The 27,036-nt window shown below is 47.4% G+C and overlaps 1 protein-coding gene across 1 annotated transcript in view; it reads right to left on the bottom strand.

Annotated features, from left to right (window-relative positions):
* PAK3 (p21 (RAC1) activated kinase 3) overlaps positions 1-20,456 on the bottom strand; it is a 110,610-nt gene extending 90,154 nt beyond the window's left edge. Inside the window, exons 1-3 of the mRNA XM_080831295.1 lie at positions 20,211-20,456; positions 18,942-19,051; positions 13,647-13,794 (exon numbers count right to left, since the gene is read on the bottom strand). The gene's annotated coding sequence lies outside the window, so the exon portion shown is untranslated. The remainder of the gene's footprint in view (positions 1-13,646; positions 13,795-18,941; positions 19,052-20,210) is intronic.
* Positions 20,457-27,036: the final 6,580 nt, after the last annotated feature.

The following is a 27,036-nucleotide window of genomic DNA, read 5'->3' as shown; positions in this document are numbered from 1 at the left end:
CTCCCAGCAGCTCCAAACCTGCACTCCTCGCATTCCCAAGCTAGGTGGACGAGGGACAGCCCAACCACTAATGACAGGCAGCCAGATGGGCCCAACTCGGCAGATCTGTCACCTCGTCTCAAACCGCACATAGTTCTTATACATGCCATGTCTCCCGCTGTATCATAAGCTCCCTGAGGGTAAGGACCCCTCAGTCTTAACTGTATGCTTTCACACTGCCTCATACAGTGCCTTGTTCCCAGCCGGCATTAAATACACACGTGAAGTAGTGAACAGAACTCTATATGTTCTGTGCATTTATCGCCGCTCTGAGTACGTTTTTCATCATGTTGCAAAAGCCTGTATGCCTACTCAAAGCAAGTCTGAGCCAAGAAGCCATGTTTGGAAAAACCGGCCATAGTCTAACTGCCAAGCCAGTGGGCACGGCATAGAAGTCAGCTACCAGCTGATGAGCAAGACCTCATATTTTTCTTTATTCTACAAATTTGTAACATTCCGAGAGCTTCCACCCTCATTTGAGCTAAACACCACCATGTGAAGAAGGGAGTAGCAGCCCTGTCTCCACCATGAGGAATTTATAGAGCACCGAGGCTGACTTACCCAGGGTCACAAAGTGCGAGAGGGGAGATGAGAAACTCAGATGCTCCTCAACTTCCCTTCCAGGACACCCACAAAATGTGCACCCAAGGAAACCAACCCCACACGCATACTCCTCGTATATACACTCCTATCGTCCCCACATACTCCTAAGACAGTTCTAGCTTTCTCATTTCGACCCACTGGGGGCTGGTACTTACTGGTTTCACCTGCTGTTCTCATCCAAAGACCCAAGGCTAGGTGATTAACTGACAGGACTCCAACAGGTTGTGTTGGCCAGGAGAACCAATTCTTAGACGGCCTTGTTTTGGAGCCTGTCTGTTCTGGGGCACTCACCGAGGAGACTCTGCTATCAGAGACAGGGGTGTGCTGTTTCAGAGAGCCTTGCCTGGGAGATACCATTACAGTGTGTAATGGAGGGAAGCCATTTCTAAGATCATTTGATCAGGAAGAACTGAGCTCCTTGTTAGGTGGATTTGCAGAAGCAGCCGGACAAGCAGGGGAGGTACTGGCTCTTTTTACAGCCGCCTGGTTTCAATCTTAGATCCTGTGGACGATAGCTCGCTACTGACATACATACAGCCACGGTCACACAGAATACATTCGTGTTCGCTCTCATCCACACAGGCAAATGAGGTCAGTTCTGCCGTAGTTCTGTTCTCTGCTAACGTCTTTAATGAGTGACTTCCATTGTTTGAGGCAGGAACTTGACATTAATTAAATCCAATAAGCCGACCTATTATAGTTGCAAATTTCAAAGACAGGCTGCAAATGAGGAAATCAATAGGTAGACCCCGGCAGCCAGACCTCTATACTGCATGTATTATGTGGAACCAATAGTCCTTATTGGAATGACTTGTCAAGCTTCTAAATGTATGCAGCACCACACATTTAATATTCATTGCGTATGCTGCCGTGAGCTAATGCCAAGAAAATGCTAATGATCATGTGATGTGTATTTATATTTGCAAACTGACACATTATTACATGTTTCAGCTTTAACATTTCCAACACTGATGTTTCTGAGAAGAGAAAATAAGATGCGTAAAGATGATTTCTTAAGCATGAAAAACAACCACCACCACCACCACCACCCAAGGTGAATACTCAAAGATACCTCAAAGAAATGTGTGGGAAAAGGAAAAGGGAAGCAAAGCTTAGCAATAAAACATTTCCTAATTCTCAAAACAGACCGTGGTATCCTTGGAAGCATTCAGATGGGAAAAATTAGATGCAGACGGACAGCCCCAGTGAACAGGATATGGTAAGCCAATGTCTTGAGTCTCTGGGGTTTTAGCTGCTCTCTGTTACTATGCATGGGTGATAATTACACCCTTCCCTGATCCACTCCAGTGAAAAAAGCCACAAATTTCCTCAAATTCAGGTCTAAAAATTCAATTCCTGAATTTGCTAAGGCTTTTGGTACACCAAGCAGATGCCTGGATGTTGTTTTCCAACCCGTGTTCCACAGCTCATTGTCCTAGGTCCTTGCTCTGTTCTCAGTTACTCTATCCCCAAATCAGTTTTCTGCAAGAAGGTGGCAGCTGCCGGTTGGTAGAGGGGAGATGCATGGGGTCGATGGAGACCTTCGTATCATTTCTAAAGCATTTCTATAGCAGGAATTTGGATGGATTTGCAAAGCTCGTATTTCATCCAAATGAATGAACAAATGAATGAATGGCATCTTGTCAGAACTGGAGGTCAAAGAAGATGAGCTGGCATAAAATGCAGCCACTCCTTTTCAAGCTTCTGCCCTTGACCTAAGTTTCTGTGCCCACATTTGAAGAGAGCTGTGTGTGTATCTCAACATCTTATTTGGGGACTATGGTTAAAGAAGAGGAAATACTATCTACTTAAAAAAATGCTTCCCTCCAATACTAAAGGAAGAATGGGGTGTGACAACACCTACTTTCCATCTACCCCACTTCACAGATGGTAGGAGACTATGATTCAGTTGGCCAGAGCTTTGGTGGCTAGAATCCCCGCTCTCCACCCCCAAACAAAGACAAAGTTTTGGTCTTCATCAAACTGGCCCAGAGTCTATGAAAAGATCATACCCCACTCAGAGAAATCCTTTGAGAATCCAAAAGCCTGATCTGATGAATGACCCCACAATGGAGTGTGCTGGTTTTCCCAGCTTACACAAGTTCTTCATTTGCAAGGTGCTGGAGCTACCAAGTGGTCTGTTCCCCTTGCTATACCTTACTCCACTGACTGGGGAGAGCTGCCACTGTCCACTTAAAAAAGACATGGCTCACCAGTGGTTTGTGCGGGAGCGGATCTGCCCTCCAGCACACAGTCAGCTTTGCTTTCCCAGTACTCTTTCTCTCTCTCTCTCTCACACACACACACAGAGGACAGAAAGACAGCCCTGTAAGACTTTCTGTAGCCCTGGGAAGCCCCTGGGTTGAGATCACAGGGCCTGGCACTCACCTCAAGGGAAGACTTGGTACCCGGTAGGGGAACTGCAGATAAAACAGACGCAGGGTTTGGTGCCAGGAGCTGGAGTCAGCAGGCCTGAGTGGGGATCCATTGGCAGGTTCTAAATTCCTCCCATGGAGCCTGGACTGTGGCCCGGCACATAGCCCAACAAAAACTCGGGTAGGAACAAGGAGAGGAAAGCCGGTGTTCATAATAAATTATCTAACTCTGGGTTATAACTCTGCATCAGACAATGTCCATCTCAGAGTGCTCTTACTCCTTTAAAACTGAGCCTAATACGCTGCCTGTCCCCATGGTCAGGCAAGCACCAGCTGCTTCTGGCCTTTTGCAGGTTGCCTCAGCATACCCTATCCTCTTCTGCCCTGCTAGAGAATGAGGGGTTGCAGGTTATATGGCTGTGTAAAGAGAGGACAAGAGAAGATCTTCCGTCAGCCTGACTTTGCTTTTTCTAGAGAAAGAAACCAATTTCATGGGTTCTTCTTGTTGATTTCTGGTTGACTCTTGGTTCAAAGAATCCTGAGACTAATACAGAAACCTACTGCCCTCTGAGGTGTCTGACAGTATAAGAATATGCCTCTTAAGTAACCCATCTGTGCCTGCATCCACACACTCAAACAACAAATACTGACTTAAGCTTATGTGCCAGGTGACATACTAGGCACTGGAAAGGAGATTATAGATTTGAGAAGTGGGTTTCATCTCTGGCTACATAAAAATACAGATAAAATACAGATAAAAGTACAACTACAACTACAAAACAAGTCAGGGCATGTGCATTGTGGAATGAAGGGTGCTAAAAAAAAAAAGGAGGGACTGCAACAGTTCATAAGAGGCTAAGACTCTCTGACTGCCCTCTTACTTGATGAGAAATCAGGGCCAATAACCATACATCCATCTTTACATAAGAGGAGTACTGCATATTATTCCAAAGAACAGCATTGACTTGCCTTTCATTCCCATGCCACCAACACCCAGAGGCCCCAGGTGCTGGGTCAGGTACAGAGGGCATACAAAGAGATGAAGGGTAGTCCCTATCTTCAAAGAGCTCACAGTCTAGTGAGGATGACAGACAGACACCGTAGGAAATACAGTGCAATGAGACCCTCGGCATAGGAAGCTTTGGAGGGACACAACAGGGAGGATGATATGTCCTGAGAGGGGTGAGAGGACACAGCACTGGAGCAGGGTATTGAAGGATGAGTTGGAGTTCCCTAGGTTCTTGGCAAGCCACGAATAAGGTACAGTCTGCCCTTGAAGAGAATTAAAGTGTAATCAGCAATGGCCATGAATGTCGGCCATGGATGGCAACAGGTTGCTACTGAAGGTCAGAGTCAGGGTCCTTTTCGGAGTCAGAGTCCTTTCCTTTGCAAAGGAAGTACACTTGAGCTGAATTCAGCAGAACAACTAACCACACCATGGTGAGGACATGTCTTGGCACAAGGGACGTGATGTGTTAGGTAGGGCCCAGAGAAGATTAGAAATAATGTAGTGTGCTAGAGGAGCTACCGGTAACTTGGCTGGACCACAGTAAAGAAGAGGGATAGAAAAAATAGCACCAGTAGAGACCAAATGAAGACGGGTCTTGTATGCCCTTTTTCTGGGGTTTGGCCTCTTCCTGTCTAGGTGAAGAGCCTTCAAGCCATGGGATGGCATGACTAACTGTGAACTTCAGAATATTTACTTGGGTGACAAGGTGGCAGATGTCCAATGCTGAAGACTCAGTTAATTTTTCTGCCATAGGGTGGAATATTCCAGGTAACAACATGGAAATAATTTGGAAGAAACAGTACTGAGCAGGTGAGCCGGGGGAGAAAGCAAGCACAGGCACCAGGGGATTGGAAAGACAGGAGGAAGGATGTTTCAAGAGGGGTCTCTGTTTTGGACACTGGCCAAAGACAGCAGGGATGTTAGGCCTGGTGGGATTAACTGGTCCCAGGATCGTGAATGGAAATACAGTTCTAGGGGCGCCTGGGTGGCTCAGTTGTTAAGCATCTGCCTTCGGCTCAGGACATGATCCCAGGGTCCTGGGATCGAGCCCCAACTCAGGCTCCCTGCTCTGCAAGAAGCCTGCTTCTCCCTTTCCCACTCTCTGTGCTGGTGTTCCCTGCTCTTGCTATCTCTTTCTCTGTCAAATAAATAAATACAATCTTAAAAAAAAAAGAAAGAAATACAGTTCTATCCCAAAAGGCCCAAAACAATGTGGGAGGCCAAATTCTTTTTTTTTTTTTTTAAGTCTTTGGGTTTTTTCCAGCTTTACTGGGGTATAATTAACAAATAAGAATTGTATATGCTTAAGGTATACCATGTGAAGGTCTGAGATATGTACACAACGTGAAGTGGTTACAATTCAACTTAAGTGATACAGCTATCACCTTACACAGTTACCTCTTTTTTTTTTTTTTTTTTTGGTGTGGTGAGAACATGCAAGATCTACACTCAGCAAATTTCAAGTACACAATATGATATGATTAACTATAGTCACTGTGCTATGTATTAGGTCCCTGGTTTAACCTTTAGTTTCTGTTGGGGATTCCAAATAGAACTGTGTCTCAGTTTCTGTTTTGTTTCGGTTTTATCTGTTTCTCGGGGTCTTTTCAAACAAGAGTAAATGACTAGCTTAGAATGGTGGAAGGAAAAACTATAGATCATGTTGGAAGCCTCTCATGTCAGCAGTCTTTAAAGCACCAATAATCACTGTATTCCCATAAGAACAATAAGGACAAACTGTTCTAATGATTTTGGCCAATTTAACAGTATTTATGACTTTTAGAGAAAATACCTTTCAACTTTTATATAGACTCTACTAACAAACATAAAAATTCTACAAAGACTAGTAAGTACCCACAAATGGACCTCGAATGGGTAACTTTTATAAAAGCCAAAATACAAAAAAAAGAGCACACGCACAGGGACATGGTATATATCTTTGCAAAAATTAAACTAGGACTATCTGATGGGAGGCACAACAAATATATAAGCATCTTGACTTTGAGAGGTAGAAAACCACATAGCAAGTCATAAAAAGCAGGAGGAAACATCAGTTCACAGGTGGTGGGAAAAAAAAATCTCTTTCCAGCTATCTAGCCCTCTCAACAGAGACACCGAGATTAGAGACAATAAATACAAATGCAACAGCTGCTCTAACAATGTGGATCTGGCATCATGAAATGGTTCAAGAGAGATGGACATGTGCACTGTAGATACGAATCTGAAGACCATCAGCATGGGAGGAGGTACACAACTGCCCAGGTAAGTGTACAGAGTGAGAGAGAAGAAAAGACCGCTGGGGAACACCAACATCTAGGGGCTAGAAGAGGAAAAGGAACCAGAGACCCCTGAGGAATGTGGTTAAAGAAGTGGAGGAACTTGCTAGATGTCCTGGAAACCAAGAGAAGAGTACTACACTTTGAGTATGGGTATGAGGCAGGCACATACACACATACACACAAGAGAAAGAAAAAGAAAAAGAAAAAGCCACACAGAGGTAAAAAATGCTCCACATCGTGTCCTTCCATCCTTTCCCTAGAGTTGACTAAGGTTGATGTCATGTCACTTTCATGTCAAGAAAAACAGCCATGTGGCACCAGAGGTCTGCGGATGTGCTTCAGAATGCTTTAAGGAATTCCACACTCTGGACATCTGGTGTTACTTGAGCAGCCTGAACAAAACCACATAGCATGCCTGGAGAAAGACCTTACTTTTGGTGAAGGGTACCACGGTGGCCACTTATCACTCAGCCTTGTTGCAAAGCACACTCTTATGAGATCGTATTTGTTGCACTCCGGCACTGTATCAGACATTGCACAGGATACAAAGAAAAATACAATATGGTGGGGTTAGCAAATGAACCGTGGCTAGTGTTCAGTTTTCTTTTTCCACAAGAAGGATTATGCTCAGTTCAAACAGCTCTTGTTTGTTCAATGTAGTCCCGAAAGGCATTGCCAAGCCAAGACACAAATGTTCAGTGTGGCTGGGTCCCACCTCAGTCTAGTACTGCTGGTAATGAGATTCATGACCTTGGATACATCCGTGACCCTTTCGAACCTGTTTCCTCATGTACGAAAGGGGACTACATTGCCAAGAGGTTGTGAGAATCAAAGAATCCAAATGTGGGAAATATGTGGAAGCAATTCTAGATATTCTACCCAGAGAAGATGCTTATGATTATGACCTTAGTTTTCACGAGCCATAAACAAAATCACCAGCATCGGGACCTCATGTTACTCACTCCTGCCCAAGTTCATGCCACTTGTGTAACTATATTAGGTATTATTATTTCCATTTCAGACGAAATGGACCTCCAGAGACATCAAATCGCCAGCTAAGAGCATAGAGTGGAAGAGTAAGACTACAACCCTATGTCTGTGGGGCTCCAAAGCCCATGCTTTGATATCTGTTTCCTCAGCCACACAACAGTTCCATGGGACATAATGTGTTCTCAGTTACTCATAGCCTTTGCATGAACACGGATGTCCCAAGGGCTTCACAGTGAACTGTTTCTCCACTGTGCCACTTAGGACCAAAGCCAGGAAATGGGCAGACCCTATACCCACAAAACAGACATTTCAACATTAGAATCAAGGGCAGAGGGGTGTTTGCAGTTAGATACCAAACTTCTGTCTCCCCCAGGATTGGGAGTCTGCCTCTCCTGTTCTCCTCTTCGAAGGTTCTACACCAGCAAATGAAGGTGACATCACTGGGGACTTCCTGCTTTCAAGGGAAAAGTTGTAGGACTAGAGGGGACATGTACATGAACAAGAAACACTGTTTCAATGTCCAGAGAAGCATGTCCCAGAAGGACCCAGGAATGGGGGCAACTCTCCATAGGTTAGTTCTGTTTTTCCCTCAGCTTCTTAGGTGGGGTTGAGCACTGCCTCCTAGCTTATGGTTAAGCAGAAATGTAAAGAAAGCAGGCAACCAATCCTGTGAAAATCAGCTCGTTGGCTGCAAAGAACCATCTACTTTCTCTGCTGTCTTCGGGTTCTGTCCCTCTGAAGGCACCTACCTCAGAGGGCTGTGGTAAGGGTAAGAAGGTCTATCATTTGTTGAGCACATACTGTTGGCTGGACAGTGGACTACATGCTTACATACACTGGCTCATTCCATCCTTATAACAACTCAGTGAGGGAGAAGCTATTAGTGTCCCTCCCATTTTACAGATGAGGAAATTGAGCCTTAAGAGGGATGAGTAATTGACTCAAACCAGGTTCTGCAGCTAGGAAGCAGCCAAACTGGGATTCAAGTGCCTGTCTTTGGACTCTAGAGCTGGTCTTCCTAATTCCTCCATTGTAATGGATGAATGGGTTATTAACTGTTTTGGAAAGTCTAAAATATCATATAAATGCATGGGGGTGGGTTGGTTCACTTAGCGCTTCACAAGGCATCCAAGTGAATTCAGGCAGGTGCATTTTTTTTCCTTCCTAAAATTCACCCAGTCCAGTAAAATTACATAAATTGCTTTTGGTGACTCTCAGCATATCCACAGAAATGGTCAAATGTAAATTTGCCAGGCTATTTCTCTAAAGCCATCTCTTGGAGGAGGTGGTGGCTAAATTTTAACTCAGTATAAAATTTCCATTGAGGTCTATAGCTCACTTTCCTTCCTCTACCTTAGGCAGAGTTGACAAAGGGCTCTGCTACACCATCTTCTGGAGAGATGGCACATCTTGGGGCTAGGCAAGAGGTCTACGAAGAGGTTTGCTTTGGGAAATGACTACCCCACATCCTGGCTGCTGTTCCCAACCACCCATGCGCTCTCAAGGCCTTGGCAGCCTGAAGACCACTGGCTGATAAAGAATGCCCCAATCCCAAGCTTCAAGACTGTTAACTTGAGCTACTGTTGCATGGTGAGATCATCTTTCCCACTGAAATGATGGTACCTCAAGGGCAGGGTATGTTTCTTTCCTCCATCTGAATCTCTTTCTGGGTCTAACACTCGATAGGGCCCCTAGGATATCCTCAATCTACATTGGGTAATGTCATTGAAATTCTGGGATTGAGGAAGACAGGCATTGGATCTGTCCTGACACATTGCTGTCCACCCACGTCTTTCAGTTTCTTACTGGAGTTTCACAAGTAGCTGCTCTGGACCTGGCATGACACTAGACCGTGGGAATCCAAAATAAGTTAGACGATGTGGTCTCTGCTTTCCAAGAAGGCCTCAGTCTAATCGCAGGTGTAGAGGGTAATGTGTGGTATTCAGAGTACAGGCTTTTCCCCACAGTGCTAGAGTCCATTATCAAAGGGCAGCTTGGGCCTAGTTTGCCCTCATCTGTCCTCCAGAGAGATTCCAGTAGGGGAAGCCACAGATTAAGGAAGCCCCTACAAGGTGCTTTCATGTTTCTAAATCTCTCGTCAGGAATTGGGATGGCACAGGATTCTGGCACCATGCCCCCCGGTTTACTGGTTGGTTCACTCCTGGGATTTGCACTTCTTTTTACCCTCTTGCAGGGAAATCTACAGTCTGTCTGGAACGCAAGGAAGTTTCTTCAGCTTGCCTTTATCCACGCCTACTGAGAAATTTCCTCTGTTAACTTGTCAGTAGCAGCTGTTGAAATTCCAGTGGGGTCTATGTGCACATACAGAAACTTGAATACCACGTTCCAGGGCTAACAGGGGAAAAGTAGACCTTGCTAGGCTAGACGTGCCTACTGGAAACAGCAGAGAATTCCAGATCAGAAACACAAAATCAGAGACCTACACTTTTGCCTAGGGAACCAATGCGAGTGCATAAAGAAACACATGCATTACCTTGCCCACCAACCTTGGGAGAGAAAGGTGGCGGCAAGTTAGGCCGTAAACTTCCAGAAAATAAACCATCTAAACCCCAACCCCTTTTGGGTAGACCAGCTAAAATCTATTAGGGATGACTTATGTAAAATAAAATTATGGCAAAAGGACGTAAGAGTTGATCTGTGGGTTTGAGCTTTCTCTTTTTAATCCTAGACATAAATTGCACTCCTTTCTGCTCTGGAAATATCTGGTCCCACGGGTGACCTGGCTGAGACCAACACTTTTCCATCAGCCACAGGTTTCTGAAAAACGTTCCAGCAGGGGTGAGGAGAGCACTAGTTGCAAGCAGTGGGGGAGGGTAAAAAAAAAGTGACAAGTGTGACTATGAACTCCCCACAGTGGGGTGTGTGACGGTGTGTGCATCAGTGAAAAAGTACGTGGCTGTGGCAATATTCATATAGGGCCATGTGTATGCTTGGGGATGTGGGGTGTGTGCCTGAGGGTAGGGTCACTGTAAATCATGTGTGAGTTGCAGATGTGGGTGAGTGAGATCATCCCAGGGAGGGGGTATAAGTCCATGTACATGTGAGTAGGTGTCAGCATCAATACATTCGTGTGAGAGTCCCCAGAAGAGCCCGTGACCGTTCAGGTGAGTTCGCTGAGCTAGAGGCAATACATTTATGCTTCAGTGACTGTGTGGATATGTGGGCCAATGTGAGCAAGTATATCCACCTCAAGGGGACTGAGAGTCCGAGTGAGTGTGAGTCTGCGTGGCCATCCATGGCGTCACCAGCAGTCTGTGTGTGAGTGCGCAAACACATTTACAGGAATTGAGGGCGACCGTGTAGATTGTGTGGGTTGGAGCGGGTGTGCCAGTGTAAATGCAGGTCGCTGACTGTGCAGGTCCCCACGTGTGTACTGGAGGGAATGTCTGTGGCAGTGTGAGTGTATGCCAGTATGAGAGGACAAGAGTGAGAACAGGCAAGAATGTGATCGTGTGGGGAACGTGCCAGTGTGAATGTGTGTGATGTGGAAATGGTAGTGGGAGACGGTGTACACGTGAAAGCACATGAGCGTGACAGAGTGTGATGGTGTAGGATTCAGTGTGCATGGCTGTGAACGTGAGAGTATGGAAGACCATGAAAATGTGCAAACATCAGTATCGAGGCAGGGGTGTGCCGTAAGTGTGACTGTATGTTGACGTGAATTAGCGTGAGTACTGAATGTGAGCGAGCGGATGGATGTGTTGGTGTATGTCAGTGTGAATGCATCTTTGAGACGACTCTGAGTATGAGGGCAGGGTGATGTGTGTCAGAGAAAGAGGAAGTGTGTGCAAGTGAGGGTGCATGCCTGTGAGTTTGGTGAACAGCATGATCAGGTCTCAGCATGAAGGTGAGCAAATGAATGTGAATGGGTGTCAAAATGAGTGTGTTTCCATGTGGAAGCGTGACTTTGTGTGAATGTGACAGAGATGGGGAAGTTGTGTCCGTGCCAAGTAGTAGCCCCAGAGCACGTAACTGAGGGTAAGACTGTAAGACGGTACAACAGCTGAAACGGGTGAGAGTGTTATTTATGGTGGGAATGTGCATGCATGTGCGTGTGTCCCAGCAAGGAGTTACGAGCTGTGTCATTGTTTTTACTGTGAGCAGGAAACCGTGACCGTGCAAATGTGTTAGAATGTATAAAATCGAGGGTAATTATGGTTATATAAGAAGCGGACAAGGGAAAGTTGGTGTGGGTCTGCGTGTAGACTGTGTGTGAGCACAGAGGAATTTGAGGGTCAAATGTGATTCTACTGTCAGTGTGGATATAGGTTAGAAGGTGTACTGTGAGTGTGTGAGCATGTAAGAAGAGGTAAAGTTGTGAGTGGGTAAGAACATGAGGCTGGGCCGTATGGCAAGTGTGGAGCACATGCCACTACAAAAACATGAATACAAAAATGTACATGGCAGTGTTTGGCTGTGTGAGTGTGGGCCCTCATGCAGCATGTTTGTAAATACGTGGAGGATGAGGGGGTGGATGTGACCGTCACCATGAATGTGTCCGGTGGGAAAAGTGTGAGCCAAGGAGGGATAAGGATTATGTGAAGGTCCGAGAGTACACGAGTGTGCTCGAGTGTGTGTGTGTGTGTGTGTGTGTGAGTGAGCACTGAAGCATTTGGGATGCTGAGAAACTCTCAAGGAAGCATCTTTCCTTCCAAAGCCATAGCACTTGTCCAGTTATATACAGCACGTTACTTAGCCCCTTTCAACCCCGGTCTCCTGGTGGGCAAAACCATGATTGTAGTACCTACCTCAAGCTAGTCTCACTTTTATAATCAGAAACAAAAGCAGTAACTATTAGGAATAAGATACCTACCTTGCAGAGTTACTGTGGGATCAAACAGTCTCTTGCAAGAAAAATGCCCACCCCAGTGCTGGCAACCTCAGACAATAAATACACGTTATTATTGGAACTGTCACAGAACACCCGGGAGAGACGCCCGGGCTCACTTCTGACTTGAGTTAGCTCTAGCTACCTTCTGTCGCTCAAGGTCTATAGAGGATCCCCTACCGCAGCATCTCTAGGATGCTGAATACATCAGTATCAGCAGGGCTGTAATTTCACACCCTCAAGATCCGGCTGAACCTCTGGAGCTTTCCCTTCACCAAGAAGCACCACTGAAACACCTGCCGCTGAGCGGCACTTTTCCTTTGTCCCGTCGGGCCCAGGGCGAGCTCCATGGGAAGAGGAACTACACTGTGTATTCCTTGTTTGTTTTCTCTTTGTTTCTCTTGTGGGTTTTTTGGGGGGGTTGTTGTTTTTTGTTTGTTGTTGTTTTTGCTTTTTTTTTTTTTAAGTTTGATTGGTCACTTGCTTTTGACTTCAATGTTATGAGAGGTGCCAGGATAACTGACAAATAGACAGAAGTGCAGACAAAGAGAGGGAGGCATGTAAGATACAAACAGGTAACTGGACGGCAGCATATGGCAACAGAAGGCTAGAGGGGTAGCTGACGGCAGAAGCCCTATTGGCTGCCTGAGGGGAAAGAAGGACATGGCCGTGGAACCTGAAAGAAGTGGAGAGGAAGAGAGGGGCCCAAATCGAAATGCTGCCGGGGAATTTTGGGCACTTGGGAGAGAGACAGAGACTTGTGAAATCGGGTCTCTACCCCTAATTTATGGTCTAGTTTACCTGCCAAGATGAATACTCTAGAAATCGTGCAAGAATGATCGAAGGCTGAAGAGAAGCAAGGGCTATGTGGTATACTATGGGCTCATAGTGTTGAAGCAAGGGCTATGCGGTATACTATGGGCTCATGTGTTGTTGGAGCTGTGTTGTTGGGGGGAGTGTTCCCTGTTTGGTTGAGAAGGTAGAGGAAAGGTTCTGGAAGGTTTCGGCCCATGAGGCCCAGAAGCTGGGATAGATGGGGTGGGGGTACGTCTTGAATAGGAAGGTCAAATGAAGGTTGTAGAGCAGGAGAAATTTCGGGAACTGACTGGTCAGTCGGTGACATGTGGCTGAAATGCCACTTTGACATCCAGAAAGCACGAGGAAAGGAAATGCCAGCTTGAAGAGAAGCATGTCAGTGGTTACATGGAAGTTCTTACATGGAGCCTGACAACTGCAAAGGTTTTGGCCATGACCGTTTGGTTGCTTGTCCTATTCACACCATGATGTAGGTCATGGCTATCATCCCTGTATTAGAGATGGAGCAAATTGAGAGACCAAGAGCAACTATATGGGCCACAGTCCCCCAGAGAGAAGGGGCTGTGCTCCAAGGCCTGGCTCATAAGGTGCAGCCAGGGTCTTTAATACTGAGAGCTCTGGTGGAAAGGTGGACTTCACCTGGATTTGGAGATCCCTGACTCTCTGCTCTGGAACCCATTACTCACCTCTTATTGCCACGGCTGCAGGACCTCAGCACAGGTAGGCACTGCCCATGAAAAGGGGCCAGGCTGCCTTCAGCTCCCACGGACTCAGTGCTGGGCTCGCCAGCTGCCACAAGATGCAAGGACTCAGCTGCTCTTTCTTGGGGGTAACCTGCCAAGAGAAGCATTGTGGGGGTGCAGGAACCTCTTGCTACACCCGCTACTACTCCCTCAGCCAATCCCCCCAAACCTCACACACATGCACTATGGTGGATTTCAGAAAACCGCTCGAGGAGGCAGAGAATCGGAGAGGGGAGAAACATAAAAAGGGCTTTGTGTGGTCAGAGTCCAGAAAGGGCGCTGAACTGGGAGTTTCAGGTCGAGAACTGCTGTCACCTTGCCACTCACTCCGGCTCTGCCTGCTAGCTCGTGGAGAAGACCTGCTCAGCCGCCCTGGACAAGAGTCAGGAGGACTAGATCGCATGGAACAGATGGGAAAGAGCCACATATTCGCAGGTGGTGGTCCAGCCCAGCGTGGGACAGAAAACTGAGAGATCATGGCAAATGCACGTTGGCTCTGGGGACACCTAAGCTTCCCGAAGACCTAGCAATGCTTTCTGTTTCACTTACAGGTCCACACCTCCTTCCCTTCTCAGCAACCTCCTTCACTGGGTGGCGGGGGGAAGCACTCGGAGGGTCCCTAATTTGCTATCATCTCGCAGCGCTGAAGGCCTCAGCCTCTGATTCTAACTAGAACCTCCTTCCGGCTTCCCCCACCCCAATCTCCACTACAGGGAGGTCCTCAACAGTCTTTCTCAGATTTCTTAGGGAGAATATATCCTGGGGTTTTTTAGGGTGACTATTTACCCTATCTTCCCTCCAGAGGTTTCCATGTCCAGCCGTGGAGGCAAGATCTTTAACCCCTCTCTTTTCCACCTTGCCCCACAATCGCTCAAGCCTCTCAAGGAGACGGATATTCCCTCTGCAATCCTTCCTACCCTGCCCCCACCTTTGCTCCATGTGTCTGTCCTCTAAGAAAAGCAGCACCTATATGTGAAATCCCGTCAAAGCAAAGGACCCAGGCTAGCACACGTCAGCAGATGCTGGAATGCACCAGGTCCTAATCCAAAGACACAGATGCAGGGGTAGCTAAAGGTGGAGCTAGTAAAACTGAACCCTTGGGGAGCCATGAAAAGCCCCAGGATTCCCAACTTCCCCTTGGTGAACAAGAAGACCAAGCCATACCCCAGGTCTGCCACTTGCTCCTGGTGAGACTCCAGGGCCCAGCCGCCTGTGCGTCCCTCAGGGGCCCTGGCATTCCCTGAGTGCTTCCCACTCACACACTCCCAGCTGCCTTTCCAGATCCCACCCACTGGGCCACTAAGTGGTGCACCCACACCCTCCCTGGCTGTGTGAGCTCATCCTTCAAGGGAGCGGGGTGGGGGTAGGTGAGTGATGGCTGCCAAAGCTCCAGAGAGGGGCAAGACTGGAAGGGGGTTCAAGAAGGACGGCCACAAAAAGTCCCCTGAGCCCCGGGTGCGGGATGGCAGCAAGCACCATGGGGGTGGGGAACAGTGCTGGAGGGCGAGATCAGGGTGGGGGGCAGTAGAGGCCCCAGCCTGGACCAACTGAGCACCTCTGGGTTCCTGTGTGAGATTGAGAGCTTTCCACAGGCCTGCCTCCACCTTGCCTCAGCCTCTGATGAACTGCACAGTAGCCTGCTTCAAATACACCAGTTGCACGGCTGGAACCAGCGCATGGAGCCTGGCAGGACACAGCACTCCCCTTGAGGGGCACACTTCCCTCTCCTGTCCTGGGGGGGGGGTTGTTGGGAGTGTAGAGATGTATTCTGTGCGTGAGTACACATTGAGGGGGTGTATCTGTGCTGCTTCTTGTACCCCCATGGTATCTGGGTACCCATACTTAGTCAGGTGTATGCCTTGTCTTATCTATGTTATTTTGTGGGTATCACATCTGTATCACATCAGGGGGTGCAGTCCTGTGTATAGCAGGTGTACGGATACAGTGTCTGTACTGCACTGTGTATGTGCTGCACATCTGCCCTGCGTGGTCCATGCCTTGGATGTGTGTGACATGTATCTAATCCTTACTGTGTATCACGTGGCTCTGCCATATTCTGTGTCTGTGTCCTGTTGTGTGTTTATACTGTCCTGTGTCTGCACCTGGGGCTTAGCCTCTTCCTGGAGGCTGGGGGTAGGGTTCGCTGCACCCATTTTCTGCCTACCAGCACCCTAGCTTTGCTGTATTCTGGCTTCCTGCCAGTACCTCTGTCTGGGGACTAGGTGGCCACTTTGTTGTTGGGGCGTGTGTGTGTGGACATGGGTGGGGGGGAAGCTGTGGCCAACCATTCTCTCTACCACAGTATCTTCCCATGCCAGGTGCCCAGCCCAGCACTAAAGACAGCAGGGAAAGGAGTTCTGGAACCTTTTTCAGGCCCAAAGGAGGAAACTAAGCGCTAGGGAGATGGCACTCTTGCTCAACCCCCAGTCCCATCCATATAGAAGAAGGGCCTGCAGGGAGTTGCAGCTGCCTCAGTTTCTCCTTCAGGCCACCTGGAAGCACTGGAGCCCTTCTCCACAGGGAGTTAACAGCTGCACAAGGGATTAGCACTGGCAAAGAGAGCTGGGCCATGGGATGCAGTTCTGCCAAAGGTGTCCCCGCTGTGGTCACTAGAGGGTGCAATTGTGGCAGCAGTTAGGGGTAGCCTCTTGAGGGTGCAGAATTCCAAAAAGTCCACCTGGCTCAGACAGAGATGAGGGAGAAAGGAGAAGGATAGACACCCTAAGCAGGCCTTCCTTCTCCCTTATCCCAGGCCCTTCAGTTCTGAGGCTGAGTTAGGGAGTTGGCGCCACCAGTGCCTATCAGCCTCCACCCAACTGCATAAGATTTGTATAAAATCCCCACAGAGCTTCTCAGGAGCTTGGTTTTAGGGTCTCTAGCAGATTCTCCACTTGGGCTTCTCTTCTCCCTCCCGTTTCCCATTCACATGAAATAAAAATAAAACAATACTGCTCAAAGAGATGAAATGTATGTAGTGGCTGGGGATTTGTTTTGTACTGTTTTCCCCCAAATCAGAGGGCATACCAAAAAGTGTGATTTAAAAGGGTAAATTTTGGGGGCGCAGGGGGATGTTGTCCTATGGTAGATCTGCTTCATGACCAAGAACAAATGGACCCACTTCCTAAAATGTCATGACCATCTCAGAAACCACCACATCCAATCCCATCATTCAAAAGACAAGGAGACTAAGGCTCGGAGAGGGGCAGAAGCAGACCACAACACCCCAGTCCTGGCTTCCAGGGTTGGTTCCACCCCAGCTCCATGTCCTCTAGTCTCTAAAACACCTTCCTTCTCCAAATCCAGCATCTTCCCAGCTCAGGGCAAAACCCTGTCCTCCCTCCCTGCTGTGTGGGCTCCAAGATGGTCCTATTCTTATTCTGTCTCAGTGATCACCCACCCAGGCTCTGCTGTGACCACACCTTAGGAATGGTCCCCATTCCCCACCAGTGAATTGTTCCTCTCTTTCCAGTCTTCCAGGTCCACCTCCCCCATTTTGCTTCCCACCCGCAGACCCAGTGGATAGCTATGCCATTTTGCCCTCACCACGTCCCCTGGGTGTAGCACAGATTGCCCCAACCTGCAGATAATTGACCGAATGTGCAAATCAGACATGGATCCATTGTACTGATTAACATTTCCAATTAAACTCTGGGTGAGGCTGTGTGTATTAGTGATCAGGGTAATCATTGTGCCCTATGTAAACGCAAATGCCTTCCAAGGTCCTGGGGCACAGGAGGAAGCGACACATTTCGGGAGGGAATGGAAACAGACCACCAGACTCCAGGGGTTCCTTTGGTTCTCTGGTACCCCTAAATCAGATTTTAAACATATGGCTATTACTTGATCCCAAGGTTCCAGTTCCACACCGGAAATGGAGGACTCTGGCCCTGCCAGCTGCTGCATGTCCTTTCCTGCCCCCTGCTGGAAAAGCTGCAGGGTGCGGAGTTGGCAGGGAAGTCCACCCCAAGGCCTTGCAGAGGGAACCGCATAGCCTCTGGCAGGTGGAGAGCTTGGGGGACAACAGGGAGCCCCAGAAGCCTCAACAGCTGCACTTACCTTCTAGGACAGGGGTTTTCACCATTCCTCGCCTACAGAGAGTCCCATGGGCCCCGGGGAAGAAGGGCATTTTTGAGCTCAGGCAGACACCCGTGCCTGCAACGGGGATCCCAGACCTGGTCCTGGCCCTCCCGTTGTAAAAAACAGTCAACCTACCTATCTTGGGGGGATATGAAGCTCCCCCTGCAATCCCCTTTGGGACCCTGCCCCCCCTTCCTTCTCCTTACCCAGGAGGAAAGAGCCATTGTGGAGTCTGCTGTTCATGGAGTTTCTTCTCCTTCCTATGACCAAAGCTACTAGCTCCTGAAGGCGGGTTACATGGATGGAAATGCTATCAAGTCCCTAAATATCAAGAAATTGTCCGCCTAAGTCTAGGCTAAGCCACACATGCCTGGACAACCACCATTTCTCCATCTCACCAGGAAAATCGGGGCCTTCGGGCTCCTAGTTAAGACCATTGCTTTCTTCTTGTTCTATCTCTCTATGGCTTGGTTCCTACCTGCTCCATCTGAGCTTACCTGCATCTAGACTTCTAGCCCTGATTTCTTTTGCCTTGGCCACCCTCTTTGACCTCACAGTAGCTTCGTCTCTGACCTCACAATAGCAGAGTCTCTGATGGGGGCGGCACCCTTCATCTCCCCCCTCAGTTATTCCTCATTTTTCTTGCTTGTCACGTCTACCACCTTCTCCCCCAAAGACCTCAGCATGCTTGCTTGCTTAGTATGCCAATTCGGCCTCTAACCAGACAACCTGTAACCTGCAGCAATGGTCAGAGCCTTTGGGGTGCTGTGGCCCCTTTTCCTGCATCTGTATTACAAATGACCCTTCCGTTTCCTGTTCAGTCTCTTCTACAAGGCCCACTTGCCTGCCTGGAGGCTTGGAGAGTCCACTCCTTGACATCGCAAGGTCACTCTGGCCTCGAGATTCTCAGCTTCCGGCTTTTACCCAGCATTCATGCCCGTCTCTTCTCATTTTGCCTTTTTCATGGAGGAGGGAAGTATGACATTTGTATCCAGAAACGGAGGCTGACATGACTCTCCCTCCAAGCCCTGGCCTCTTAGTCATCCATTACCAGATTAAGCCCCTTTACCCAAAGGTGCCCCTGGTTAGGGGCCTCAAGTACCAAATCACAGACCAGCCCAATTACATTTTTGCAAATGGCCCGGTGAAAACCACACTGACCTTTATACCTCGGTCATCCCAGAACAGGGCCACAGTGTTGTCACCAACGGGAATGGACTTCCTTCTGTTCCAACACCTCAGACAGCCATACAGTTGGCCTGGATTTGAGTCTGCAAAACCACGGGGGGAGCAAGACTAACATGGCTAAAGGCTTCCCTGCTGAAAGCCATTTAAAAAAAAATAACACTGCAACCACCCCCTTTCATGCTTCCCCAAGCCAAGCCACTCACCCTTCTCTCCTCTGCTTCTACAGACCACAGCCTAGAACCCTCAAGTCCAGAGTCTGCCACTGGATTCTGGAAGGTGGGACCAAAAAATCAAGTGGGGCCTTTGGCTCTCTCCCTGCTGGCACCGCCCTCACACCCTGACCCTCAACCACTGCCCAGGGAAGGAAAGCCTGCCAGAGCAAGAATCTAAAATGTTCAATCCACCCCAAAGTGTGGCAGTCATCTCACCAGAGCCAGTTCACAAACTGAGGGAAAGGCCCTCTGCGTGCTGAGGAGAGGGTAGGGGGGCCGTGGACCTAATGACCCCTAGTGACCCCTGCCCTCTCTCCCTGGCCAAGACAAAGGCCAACAGAGGGGCCCCAGGCTTTTTAGGGATAGTACTGCATCATTCCAACCTCCACATGACAAGAAATGAGTCGTCCTGTCATTACCCTCCTCCGACCAAATTAGGGGAGGAGGGTAAAGAAAAATAAAAGGGCGCCCCATAGAAGGAAAATCATCACTTTTTCTGTTTGCTCAGGTTGGGCTCTTCCCCCTCCCCCGGACTTGTCCCGGCCAGGGCCACACCTCCTCCCCTTGGTGGTTTTTTTTTGTTTGTTTTGTGTTTTTTTTGTTTTTTTTTTTGTTTTTTTTTTTTTTTGGCGTGGTCGGGGGTGGGGGGGATGCCGTCGCTTCTGTGGCTGGGGGAGGGGGCGGGAAGATACTGTAGGACTAACGGGCTGACGTTGCTTTGGGGGCGGCTTTGGCCTCCAGCGGCCCAGGCCCCAGTTGGCGAGCCTAGGGCTTGCCCCAGTGCACCGGGGTCCAGGCCCTCTGAGAGTGGCCCTGACACACCCACTCGTCCGCGTCCGCCCAGCGCGAGCCGGAGAACTGCGCGCCGGGTCTCTCGGCTCCGGGGGCGCCACGGAGGGGACCCGAAGCTGGGGCGCCGTGAGAACAGGAGAGGGTCGGGGGGGGGGGAGGCCCGGAAAGGCAGAAAATCTGCCCAGCAGCGCCACACCCTTCCCTGAGCGAGCCGGGCGCCGTGAGTCGCGGGATTTACCTGCCACTGGTCCAGCCACCCTGTCCAGACCTTTCCTCTCTACCTCCGAGCGCTCGGGCTGGCGGGGCTGGGGGGGCCGCAGCCGCAGCCGCAGCCCCGGGCCCGGCCCGCTCTCCCCGGCTCTCCTCCCGGCCTTGCACACCTGCTCCGGGCCGGGAAAAGCTGCAGCCCCCCGCGCGAGCCCCCAGACGGTGCGCTGCCGACAGCTGCCCGCCCGCGGCAGAGCCCCGCTCGGCAACCGCTCCCTAGCTCCTGTCGGCTATGACGTCACCCGGGCTCTGCACCGCACGCGGGCCAATCAGAGGGTGAGCAGAAAACTAAAATCGCCCTGAGTGGGCTGCTGGGGACCAATCTTTTGTTTCCAGGCAGGAAGCGCCTGGGAGGGGGGAAAAACTGAAGGGGAGGGAACAGAGAGAGGGAAAGGAAAAGGAGATGGAAACTTCTACACTGTCAGGGTTGTCTAGACAGAGGTGGGGCCATCAAGAGAGAGGCGCACCTGGAGAGGCGGGGGCATTTCATGGATCTTCCTTAACCGGCCTCCCTTGGGCAGACTGGAATTTCAGATAAATTTCCAGGGGAGGAAATCCGTCCAGCTACACCGGCACTCTTTACTGGGGGAAATGGTTTGGACTTGGGACACCACCTGTCAGGACAACAGGTTATGCTGATGGAGTCTCTGGACTACGTACGCAGTAGACTCTGGCAGACATGGCAGTGGCATTCAGAGATGACAAGCTAGATAGGGAAACTCTCTGTCCGTGAAACACACATTTCAAAACACGGAGCATTATACAATCAATCAATCAATCAATCAACTACCTCAATTAGTTTAGATACACAGATATATAGATATATTTAATTTCATTAAAATGTGGCTCTCCCTAAAACCTTCCGTGGCCTCTCATCTTTAAGAAAAAGTTCAAATTTTCCCCTGTGTGCAAAAATTAAAATGTAAGTCCAAAAATCATCTCTTGCTACTTCGAAATCCATACCTTCCCCCAAGGATTTGGCTAGATTATATAAATTACGGTAAATCCCAGCAAGGAGATAGTAAACTGTCATAAAAAAATGACAAAGAATGCAAAGTACTGAGTACCTTTGAATTATAGCGATGTAAAATACACCCACAGATATAATTAGAAGAGAACATTAAATTATCACGGTCAGGTAAAAGTTTATGGGTGATTTTTCCCTCTCCACTTTCAAACTTATTTTTATGAAGACAAATATATCCTGACATACTTCAGTAATCAAAATGGGTTATGACCCTCCACAGTACACTTTTCTGCAATTTACTCAACACCCCATAACATCTGGCTATCATTTCTCCATAATGCTAGCAAAACAAGTTTTAAGACAGAGAGTGAACTAATACATATTTGCTAAGTTCCTTTTAGGAAAGGTCACGCAACAGTCCTCTAGAGTCACAGAGACAACATCTGGAGAAGATGAGAGAATGGGATACCGCTTTGGAGTAATTCATTTAAAATTATGATCATGCTGGAAGTTGAAAAAAGAACAACGAAGACCTTTCTAATCTAGGATAAGGCAGGGAAGAGTCAAAGACTAAGTAAAGTACATACTTCAGATTTTTAAAAGGATCACTTTGCATTTTTTAAAAATTTTTCCTTAATTAAAAGATATATTTATGCATACATGACTGTTATATGAACAATGTAGGAAGTCCCAGAGCTGAAATTTGTACCTAGATCTGAGTCCAAGGCCCATGTTTTTTCTAATATGGTACATGGTATCATTGGCTCTGTTAAAATAATATTCGCTTGAGAAAAAAAAAGAGTATACTGGATTGGTGGTTTTTTTTTTTTTAATCAGGCATTTTAAATAGTTTTGTGTGTGTGTGTTTGGTGGTTGTCTTCCTAATGCAAAACCACTCTTCACCCTCCTCTTCAAATCCCTGGTGAATAGGTTGAGATCACGAGGGTTCTGCTTTCAATGATTTTACAGATATCTTTTTAATTAACTTGGGGGTTAAAGAAAGTAGCTCATCACATTGATTTTTTTTGTTTTTGCATCATGGTAAAAGTAATCTAAAAATCACTGACCTAAATGAATGAACATTTACTTTATGTTACATCTCTGATTTGTAAAATGCACTTATTTGGGTTATTTTAAAGAATAAGAACTTTCTTATTTTTTAAGAAATAAATAAAACTGGATTTTTTTCTGGCTAATGATTTCACTTGTTCTTCCGGGCTATTGATTTAAATTGTAATTAAAAGGTATTTGATTTCACTCTAATCCTCCCCTATACCTCAGCTATAACTCAGAGCTCTTTATGCAGTCACTGCACATGGTTATTTAAGCATTTCATGTGTGTATTTCTTCTCTCACTGGTGATTATAGAAAGTAGCATGGGGCCAAAATCCTATTAGGTGCCTGACAAATTGAAGCATAGGAGACTTCAGTGTTCCCATGAAAGGGCAATGACCTATATCCTTCTTTTTTTTAAAGATTTATTTATTTATTCTGGGTGGGGGGGGATGTGCAAGCCCACAAGAGTGGGGGAAGGGGCAGAGGGAAAGAATTTCAAGCAGACTCCCACTGAGCGCAGAACTGGACTAGGGGGCTCTATCTCGGGACCCATGAGATCATGACCTGACCTGAAACCCAGTCAGATGCTTAACAGACGGAGCCCCCCAGGTGCCCCAATTCTTCTTGATACCATAAAGCAGTCTTTACTACCAACGTGGTTTGTTCACCAAGAATACAGGACGACTGCTTGGGAACTTTCAGGGAAGCTGAGAATGTCTTAAAGATTTCATCTGTGTAATTTTTCCCACTCAACTCCCACTTTCCCTTTTCCTTCTCCGAGCTCATTGATTTAAGGGTATAATAACCACACTACAGGAATAACCACTTGGCATATGTATCTTGCTTCTCGGGTTACAAACCACTTTCGCACCTCCCCGTTTGATCCTCACAACAACCACAACGTGTATTGTGGCAATTATGAAATGCATTTCATAGATGAGCCAGTGGACACCCAGAGGTTTAAAGTGGCTTGCCCAATGTCTAAGAGAGATGGTCCGAGAAGTCAGGTCTCCTACCCTCAGTTGTGGTGTTCTTTCTTGTTTTATGTTTGTTGTACTGCTCTTCTGGCTCTCACCAACCCTACCAGCCCCTAGAGTCACAGGGGAAGTGACAGGCTCTGGGATGGGACTTAGAGCAACAGAAGTAAACTACAACTATCTTCAAAGCCTTCCAGTCAAATCCCAGAAAAAAAGAGCATTGCTTGCACTCATGTACCACGGATGGGAGTGAAAACTGGCAGAGCCTTTTTGGAGGGCAAGCTGGCAATACCTAGGAAATTTGAAGTGCGTGTTCCACTTGACCAGGCAATTTCAACTCAAGGAATTTGATTATGGAAACACTCCTAAAAACACACCAACACATATTCAAGTGTGTTTGTTGTTGACTCTTATATAGGAAAGAAACCCTCATTATATAAAAGCCGACCTAAATTCCCTTGATAAGGGAACTGGTAAATAAGATACAGTATATGCATATTTTAGAATATCAGACACCAGGGGTGCCTGGGTGGCTCAGTTGGTTAAGCGTCTGCCTTTGGCTCAGGTCATGATCTCGGGGTCCTAGGATCCAGTCCCCTATCTGTCTCCCTGCTCAGCAGGGAGGCTGCTTCTCTCTCTCCCTCTGTACTCTCTCCTTCTCTCACTCTCTCTCAAATAAATGAATAAAATCTTTAAAAAAGAATATTAGAGGCCAACTAAAAAGAATCAAATGGATTCTTATGTACTGAAATAGAAACACGTCTTGACACATTCTTGAATGAAAAAAGTTGCAGAACAGCCCGTGTACTACTATGCTATTCTTGTTAAAAAATGTGTGCACACGTGCACACGTGTTTGTGTCTGTGTGTGTCTTTCAGCTGGAATCATACACACCAAACTGCTAATAGGGTAACTCTGGGAATTCAAAAGGAAGGAAGACATGTGGGTATGTGTGCATGATAGAGGTCATTAACTGTTTTCTTTATATACTTCCGCATCGTCTGTACATGTTTTTGTAATAAACATACCGAATGTGTAAGAACCCTCACAAGTGAAAACAGAGCTTTTTTGGATGGAGACAGAAACAAAAACAAAACAAGCAAACAGAACAAATACACTGCTCTCCTAAAAGAGGTCTGGATGCGAGGCCAGGCTGCGCTGAGCCATACCTGGGCAGGCACGGAAGGCAGACAAGTACAACCCATTGGGTGAAAGCTGCCTGGATATCAGGGCTCCCTTCCCATCCCTGTCTCAAGTTCTACAGCCAGAAATCATTCCCCGTGGTGGACTCTGTCTTCACAGCTTTTGCTAAAGCAGCTGCACTTAAAATAAAATAAAAACAAAAACAAAAAGCTCCCCCTCCTGCTCTGAATACAAAAGAACCCAGCTGGGCAGCTAGTGCAAAAGGTGTTTGTTAGCTGAGAGGACTGTGCCCACTCCTCCCTCATTGGGGTCTGCTCATTGCACCTTGTGGTCATCGCTGCAGTCAGATCCAAATGTGCCCCTTCCTTTTTGCCCCCCAACTCCCACAATTAGGGGCTCCAGCTTTCCTGTAGGAGTGGTAGGGAGGCTGTTAGTGCCAAAAGGCTCATCCTAGTTCCCTTAAAACCCAGAGGCTGAGGAAAGAGGGAAGCTCATGGCCAGGAAATCACCATCCTCTCGGGGCTTCAGACTCAAATTTCCCTGGGCTTTGGTTTTTCTCCTCTGTGAAACTTAACTTGCTATCTCCCTAGACTCTTGTTTGGATGCAAACAGGCTAATGGAACAACAGTGGATTTAACAGACTTCAGAGCTACACACCTCCTTAACTGACTTGATGAGTCTCCATTCGCATATGTTCCCTGTATTGCAGGACCTTGGGAATGGGGTGGGGGGCATACACGTCTCTTCTTATCTTCTTTCACTATAATGAGCACCCATTAGGGACCTGCCCTGTAGAACCTACAAGCTTTCAGGAGTATGCAGCCTCTGCCCTCCTCCCTTCCACCAGGGAGTTAGCAAAGGAAAGGGAGAAAACAATTAAATGGAGGTGGCTCTGGATGAATTAATAGGAGAATTAGGAAGTTCTTCTCCTCTGACTTGGTTTTAATTAGCCCCACTTCCACCATGGTCCTACATAACAAACCACATTATTTAATTGAGCTGATGCTCTGTTTGATTTTGCTCCTAAGGGAATCACATTATACATTCCTTCCCCACATTCTCCAGATCACTGCACACAGCCTGAGCCTAAGTCAAACTAGAGAGTAAAGTGAATTTGGAAAGTTGGTTTCCCAGCTCTCCCTGTTTCACCAGGAAAAAAGAGAGAGAGAGAGAGAGAGAGAGAGAGAGAGAGAAGGAGAAAGTGGAGGACAAAAATCTAGGGGAAAAAGAACCAAGCGGAGAAACAGAAAACCAAATCTTAATTTTTTGGACCGGCTGGACTATGATGTCATGCTTTCCCAGCGCACCTGTGATTGGCTTCTCAGCTCAGCATCTGCTGAGTGCTAAAGGCTGATTATTTGCCAGAGATACAGACCTTTCACAGAAGCTTTGAATCATTGCTGGTTGTCGTGACAACCTGGGCAGTGTCTGTTCCTGATAATCACATAATGAGGTTGTCAGGAACAGAAGTGCCCCCATCTCCACTCCCGGCCATCCAAGGTGGTGAGTAATGCAACATTTCCTTCAGGAAGTGAATGGGGGAAAAAATCACCAACAAGCATGGTGGAGATCCCCTTCCATAACATAGGTCAACCAAGTCTTGGAGAAAATCTCCTTGTCAAAGAGTTCCTTACCTACCATCTTTGGGTCCCATCAGAGCCACTGTATTCGCTGTAATTCAGAAAACTGAAGAACAGGTGGTGGGGAGATAAAGCATCTCTGCAGCCCCCCAGCAAAGCTAAACAGAGGAAAGTGTGAGTGGAATGCTAAATCAATTAGGGCAAGGCACATTACCTCTTTTCAAAGGAGGCCATCATGGCCCAGTCCAGGAGCAATGGGGGACATGTGTCAAGGATGACAAGGCATTGCCATACCCGATCATCAAAACCAGACACAGAGAGCCTCAGGGACATGGGCTGTGTGGTTTTCTGTGAGCTACATTCACTGCCCCATGAGTAGACACTTCGACCAACGTTACTTCAGAGCTCCAGATGTCATTGAGAGGGACTATCAATTACATCTCCGTGATATGTTATTCCTTCTTAGGACAATTTTATGAGCACCTACTAAGTGCAAAATGCAAAGCTAGATGCTACAGATGCTATACAGATGAACCAAACTTGGCTCACCTCCTTAAGGGACTTGGAATCTAATTGGGGAGAAAAGATACATACCCAAGCAACTAGGCCACAGGGCAGATATAGCAAGTACTACAAGTGAAGTCCAAAGTCCTTAGTTTCACAGAGAGGAAAATCAGACCCAGACTGTCACATTCCAGCTCCACCCCATCTTTCTAGGTTGTTCTTCTATCAGTCCTCCAACATACCCCAACCATCAGCCCCATCAAACTATGGCTTCCCTGACATTCCTTGACTTTTCTATCTCTCTGCCTTTCTTCCTGCTCTTCCCTTTGCCTAGCACAGCTTTCTCCTTCCTTTCCCTACCTGGTGATTTAATTCAAGTGTAATTAACATACACTTGTTAAATTAGTTACCTGTGTACAATGTAATGATTCAACACATCTATATGTTTATTGCAGCATTGTTTACAATAGCCAAGATAGGGAAGCAGTCCAAGTGTCTATCCACAGATGAACAGATAAAAAGATATGATTAAAAAAAGAATAGATAAAAACATATGATATATATATAATA

The sequence above is a fragment of the Martes martes genome (genome assembly GCF_963455335.1).
Source record: "Martes martes genome assembly, chromosome: X".
In the NCBI taxonomy this organism is placed as follows: domain Eukaryota; kingdom Metazoa; phylum Chordata; class Mammalia; order Carnivora; family Mustelidae; genus Martes; species Martes martes.
The sequence above is the reverse complement of the archived record's forward strand: the minus strand, read 5'-3'. Positions and strand labels throughout refer to the sequence as shown.